This window comes from Peromyscus californicus, unplaced genomic scaffold, assembly GCF_007827085.1.
Source record: "Peromyscus californicus insignis strain IS unplaced genomic scaffold, ASM782708v3 Scaffold_3__1_contigs__length_106647218, whole genome shotgun sequence".
Taxonomy (NCBI): Eukaryota; Metazoa; Chordata; class Mammalia; order Rodentia; family Cricetidae; genus Peromyscus; species Peromyscus californicus.
In genome coordinates, this window is record NW_026294551.1 from 77092218 (window position 1) to 77099827 (window position 7610).

Here is a 7610-nt window from a genome sequence, read left to right on the forward strand (position 1 = left end):
TATAATAACAAAAGAACTAACTAATCAGAGCATGGTACATATCAATATAGTAGCTAGACAACCTCACTGCCCCAAAATAGGTGACACAAAAACTGACTGAATGGAGAAGAGAAAGACTACTCAGGAGTTATACTTGGTTACTTCAATATTTCTTCAAAATTTTAAAAGTTACATTTATTTATGGTGTGTGTGTGGGAGAGGGTATAATGTGTGTGTGTCTGGGGAGGTTATACACATTCCACAGTGAGATTCTCTAGGATTGAACTCAGGTTGCTGGGCGTGGTAGCAAATGCCTTTACCCACTCACTGAATCATCTTGCTGGCTGAAGATTTCTTTCTTACTAACTGGTAACATGGCTGGAATAGCAAATCGGAAAGATTTCAGAACAGCTGAGCAACACTTTCCGTCAACAAGAATGCTGTATTCAGTACCAGTTGTCTACATACACTCTTTTCAGTGCAACTGAAGTGTTCTCCAGGGACTGTATGCAGTGTTCTAATACAAGCCATGTTGCACCTAAGAGGATCAAAGTCACACAGACTCTGACCTCAGAAAATTATAGATCAATGAGTGACAAAAGGAAATTATAAATGTCTCACACAGTTTCTAAACAGCTGGTGATTACAGAAGAAATTGGGAAAATCAAAAAATACCTTCTATCAAATCAAAATTAATGTAATATAAATAGAGCAGTTCAAAGGGGAAATTTTGTGAAAGATTCAAAAACAAGATTTAAAAAGCCAATAATTAAAAAAATAGCCTTTACCTTAAGAAACTAAAAAAGGGCCAGTGTAAGTAAAATAGAGGAAGTAACAAAAAAATCACAGAAGTAAATAAAAACAGCAAAATAATAGAGAACACCAGTGAAACTTGGAATTCATTCTTTGATCTTTCAAAAGATCTAGGGTATTGATCTTATCAAAATAGTAAAGACAAAAAGATGGTATTGATTACCAAGACTAGTATATAAAATGGAAACATTCTAAACACTACAGAGAGACAAAAGTGAACCAACTTTATCAACAGTTTGACACCTTAGATGAATTAGTAAAATCTCCATGTAGAAATGACAGAATCAACCTAGGTGTCAATCAATTGAAAAAATGGACAAAGAAAATGTGGCATATATGCACAATGGAGTATTATTCATTCATAAAGAAAAATGAGATCACTTCATTTGCAACAAAATGAAGGGACCAGGATATCATAATATTAAGTAAACTAAGCCAGACTCAGACACTCAGTATATTTTCTCTGGCATGTAAAATCAAGAACAAACAGAAAAAAGACATGAAGATAGGAGGAGGTATTACAGCCTGTGAGACCAGCTCCAAGGCTGATGACAGGGCTCAAAGAGGAAAGCCACAGCATAGGGAAAATTAGGAGTTTTATCTGAGGGCTTTTTTAGGAAGTGAATGAATTCACATGCATTCTGATGGTTACTTTATTCTTTTACGTTGAATCCTCCCTATTCTCTTATATTGGCTTCTATAATGCTGTTACACTCATATTGTTCTCTCTTGTTTCTCTGTTTTATCATGTCTTTTTACAGTTCATATATCCCAACCAATTATTTCAGACAATATGAAAGTCATAAAAAGGTCACATTCCAAAGGTAAAGATTGTGTGTAACTTCTAACTATCTAAGAATACCTGCAGCCCTCATTAGGGGCTACAGAGTCAAGTTATTTTCTGTAACTTTGACTAGTCAGAATATATTTTCACAAATTGACGTCATTTACGGGTGCAAGAATTAAATTATTTGCCAGCTAGCAGTAATTGGACTTTTTGTATGTATGACCTAGCTAGATAGCTCAGTATGTCCTTGTGAACTAAGAGAGGGAATGTTTATCTTAAAAACCATTAGCAAGACACCTGGTCTAATCTAAAGTTACTCTGAAGTTTTAAATTAGCTAATGGTATACAGTTCTCCTGGTGGCTGGGGAAAAGTAACTATTTTCCTATGTCAACCTGAGCTATGATTAAAAAAAAAAAGTAGGTCCTAAGAATCTCATAGTCTTTGTGGAACAAAAGACCTAGTTGTGAATCATATCCTAGTATTATTTCTATTCATCAAAATTATACAGCTTAAGGAGAGATAATCTTCCTGACAACCCACAGATAAAATGTGCCTAGTAGATGGAATATATTCATGAGCTAAACACACTACAATACAGACAGTGGGTGATTTTCCATATCCATTTAGGGAAAAACTGCAATAGCACATGTGAAAATTACAGACAGAAGCAAACATATTCCAGAATGTGTAGCCCCATGGCCATGCCTAATGAGGTTTCCCATCATAGAAATAGTCTTCTGGTAGGTTGACACTGTGAATATTAATTGCCATCTGCTGTTCTGTGCCATGGCTCTTGGCAAGGAGGCTTCACCCAGAATGTTTTAATTCATGTGAAACTATCTTTTGCTTTGGTAATGAATTGAATTGATTTTTTTCTTTATTCTCTTACTGGGCCAGGAAAAGTTTCAATATTGAAAAGACTACTTAGAAAGTGAAAGGGGGCCAGTGAAATCAGAGAAAATAAGAGAAGAAATAACATTTTTCTATCTGAGGGTATATAGGAATAAGTTTCTATCTATATGACTGGTAAAATAAGGAAACATACATGTTTTCTGATGGAAACTTTCTACTTTACTTCATCTTAAAAATGGTCTCTGACTCTTTCTTTCTCCACACAACTACATATTGCCACACTGTGGCATACAACTACATATCTTTCTTCACATACATACAGCCATACATCTCTATACACAATTACATCTATTTTCACATGTCTACACATCTTTCTTTTACATACATTACTCTTCTACATCTCTTTTTTATGTAGGTTCTTCCTTGCCTCCACAGTTATAATTCTCACAGCTATAGCTATGCATCTTATGCATCACCATATAACACTTTACACCATTCCTACACACTCTCATACAACTTTTTGCGTAGTTTCTATACATAGCAGCAGCTTTTCAGCTATCTTTCTCACACACTCACTCACACACATATACTTTTATATTATTCACTTGTTGGACCCCAAAGTTTAGGGTCTTAAGTGGGTGCCCCAAAAACCCAGACTCCAGTCCAGTTGATGCAACAGCACGAGGAATTTTGAGCTTGTTTTTACCTCCAACTGGCAGAGTGGGGGTCCGGGGCACCCCAAAAATCTCGCTGGGGCCTCCAATTGTTGGACCCCAAAGTTTAGGGTCTCAAGTGGACGCCCCAAGAACCCAGACTCTAGTCCAGTTGATGTAACAGCACGAGGATTTTATTGGCTTCTGTACAGAAGGACAAACTCTGCTCCTAAGAGCAAGAGCTGCCTCTTATTGCAGCCCCATAAGGGCTTTTAAAGGAAAAACCCACAAAACCCACAAGATTACAATTCCCATATAATTTCATGGCCTGATCACAGGGTGATCACAGAGTGGGTACAGTCACGTCCGCATGCACATTCTTCCTGAAACCTCAAGGGGGGTATCAGGATGGGAGTGGAGTTTACACAAAGTTCACAGTGGTCCTTCCTGGAACACCTGCAACTATCCCAGTCACAGTTGAGCACATCTCTTAATAGAAATCTCTTTACATTGTTATATTGTTACAGGGGTAATTGAGTAGTGGCTGAGTCAGGTGGCCCTTGGAACTAGATTTTTAGTTCCTGAGGCTTGGGGGTGTAAGACTGAAGGGCTAGGGTCTTTCACACTCACTCTTTGTTCACTCACTGTCTCATTCATTCATTCCCTCACATTTCTCTCACCCTCTAAACAGTGGTAATATTTTGTTTATACTCTAACAGATGGTAACAGATCTAAGAGCTGTTAACAATATGATTCAGCCAATAGGCTCTCTACAGTCTGAAATTCCTTTGCCTTCTCTGTTACATAAAGAATAGCCTCTTATAGTTATCAATTCAAAAGAATGATTCTTTCTTATATCTTTATAAGAAAAAGACAGAAAAATTTGCCTTCATGGTGCCAACTTATAACAATTCTCAGCCTGTTAAAAGATATCAATAGAAGGTTCTCACACAGGAAATGTTAAATAGCCCTACCCTGTGCTGATATTTTGTATGACAACCTTTGGAAATGATACATAAGCAATTTCCTCAATCTATAATGTACCATTACATGGATGACATCTTATTAGCTGATTCAAATGTAGATACTTTAGAAAGAATGTTTGAAGAAGTAAAGGAAATGTTGCTTATTGGGGGATTACAAATTGCTCCTGAAAAAATAGAAGAGAAGATTCTATTAATTATTTAGGATATAAAAGAGATCTACAAAAAAAATTAGACCCCAAAAGGTGCAAATTAGGAGAGATTGATTATGGACTCTCGATAACCTTCAAAGATTGCCAGGAGACATTTCCAATCTGTGGCTCACTATTGGAGTAAAAAATCATGAACTGAGTAATTTGTTTAAAACCTTAGAGGGTAACAAGGACTTAAATAGTTCAAAAGAATTATCAGCTGAAGCTGAGAGAGAATTGGCTTTGGTGGAAAAGAAATTAAAGGATGCAAATGTGGATGGTTTGGATCTGAAGCTTGATTGTATTCTGGTTATTTTACCCTCTAAGTATTCTCCTACAGGAATTTTAGTGCAGAGGGAATATATTATATTGGAATGGGTATTTATACCAGATAAACAGAGTAAGAAATTAAAGACATATGTGGAAAAGATTTCTGATTTGATTTTAAACGGAAAATTAAGACTTTGTCAATTAGCAGGAATAGAACCAGCAGAAATTGTAGTAGCTTTAACTCATGATGAAATTGACAAATTATGTGCAGAAAGTGAACCTTGACAAATAGCTTGCAGTAATTTTTTAGGAGAGATTAACAACAAATATCCCCAAAGCAATAGAATTCAATTTATGATGAGAACTAATTGGATTCTTCCTCATATTCTATGGGGAACACCAATTTCTGGAGCCCCTACATTTTATACTGATGCAAATAAATCAGGAAAGGCGGGTTACAAATCAGAAAATTTAAGTAAAGTGGCTCAAAGGCCTTATAATTCTGTCCAAAATCAGATTTATATGCTATTCTGATGATATTGATGGATTTTACAGAACCTCTTAACATAGTTACTGATTCTCATTATGCAGAAAGAGTTGTTTTACACATTGAAACTGCTGAATTTATTCCTGATGAGTCAGAATTAACTTCGCTATTTATTCAATTACAAGAAATAATCAGGAATAAGAACCATCCTTTATATATAATACACATCCAATCCATATGGGTGTGCCAGGCCCTCTAGCACAAGGTAATGATGAAACTGATCAATTATTAATAGGAAATGTGCTGGAGGCCTCAGAGTTTCATAAAAAAAAAAAAAACCCCATCATGTCAATAGCGAGGATTTGAAAATGGATTTTCCCATAACTTGGCAACAAGCCAAGGAAATTATAAGGAAATGTCCTACTTGTTCTTTACACAGTCAAACTCCACTACCTGCAGGAAGTAACCCAAAGGGTATACAAAAGAATGAAATCTGGCAGATGCATGTGTTTCATTTTGCAGAATTTGGAAAATTAAAATATGTATACCACACCATTGATACCGATTTAGGATTTCATTGGGCAACTGTTCTGAGTTCCAAAAAGGCTGATTCTGTAAACACATATTTGCTAGAAGTTATGGACATCATGGGTATACCTGTACAAATTAAGACCAACAATACTCTAGCATATATCTCTGATAAAATAAAACAGTTTTTTGCTTATTACAATATAAAGCATATTATAGGTATATCACACAATCCTATAAACCAAGCAGTCATAGGAGAGATCAAATCAAACTCTAAAGGATATGGGAAATAAACAGAAAAAGTTAACAAAGACCCCTAGAAATAAATTGCATAATGCTTTATTAACTTTGAATTTTCTCAGTACTAATGAGAAAGGAACAACCGCTGTGGAGAGACATTGGATAATAGAAAAGACTACAGAATTAAATCAGCCTATATACTTTAAAGATGTATTGACTTCAGAATGGGAACCAGGATATGTGTTAAGCTGGGGAAGAGATTTTGCTTTTGTTTCTTCACAAGAAAAGCTGTGGATACCATCAAAATTGATAAAGATTTGAATTGAACAAGAGAGACCTCTTAATTAGAAAAGGTGATAGATCATCAATCAGCGTGAGCATTCAATTTAAATTAACTTTAAAACTAACATGCTTCTCATTTGATCATATATAACCTGCCAAAAGAGAACCTCCCCAAAGTTAGGATTTGGGCAGGGTTTTCTTTCTGTTTTCAGGAAAGTAAAGGCACCCAGCTAAGGAATATGAAGACCACTGGACAAATGAGATAAAATCAAAAAGGACAAATCATCCAGAAAAAATGTCCCAAGAAAAAGAGTAAATTGACCCATTATCACATCTCCAACAGGATAAATTTCATAAATCTTCCTAAATGTTTGTTTCTGCTTTTCTCTACAGACATATAATAGAAATGGTCTGTTTGTAGTCCCAGTTCAATTAAAAATTAAAGCTGGCTTTGGAGTTGGAATATGACTCTCTCTCTAAACCCAAGCATGCTTGTTAAAGGAAAGTGCAAAAACTCTGTATCATGTCAGAGGAGCTACCTGGTATGGAACAGAAGAAAAACCAAAATTAAGGGACTATTCTATTGCTACTAATATCATGATCCTTTGGTTTCATTTTGACTCTTTAAAACTTTTTTAAGGTATGAATTTTATATCAATATTTGTAAGATTTATATATATAACGCTTTGTCATGACATTAATGGTCCTATGGAGTACTAACTAATTCTAGAAAAAAGACTTCATCTTGCTTCCTGTACATGATTTCAGGTTTGAGTCGCTATCAGTTTTCTGCAGTGAACCATGACCATATCTAACAGTGACCTTTGAAGTCTTCAAATGGATGATGGGGTCCCACAATGATGATACCATAAGAACTATGATAATGCCACCAAGCTGACAAACACAACCCAAAGATTGGCTTTGGATTACAAACTTCACAGGACAATTTAGAGGTGGTTAGCTTGAGATGATCCAGCCTCACAGACTACTCTAGCCAGGACTTGAGACAAGCCCTGCACTTTCCCATTATGCAGAGACTAGACAACAAGTGATACAGCTACCTCTCCCAGGACTTGACAATTAACCCAAAATTTTTCTTTTCAGGATTCCCTAAAGATGTTGTTGCCCCCAGACAACAGGAAGTAAACTTAAGAACACAATGCCCATATTCCCAAGTGGTGGGGTGGGTGGGTTTTGGTCATTCAATGGGTTATGGATAATTGTCATTGTTTAGGGTGGTTAGTTGTAAGTTGTCATTGGTAATGGTCAGGAAAAAAGCTAAATGAAGGAGATTAGATTCAGGGTTCTTGTTTTGAAAAGAAAGAAAAAAGAGAATATGGATATGATAAGATAAAAAGGTAGACTGGGCAGTGGTGGCACATGCCTTTAATCCCAGCACTTGGGAAGCAGAGGCAGGTGGATCTCTGAGTTCAAGGCCAGCCTGGTCTACAGAGCAAGTTCAAGGATAGTCTCCAAAGCTACACAGAGAAACCCTGTCTTGAAAAACAAAAACAAAAACAAAAAAAAAAAGATTAAAAAGGTGT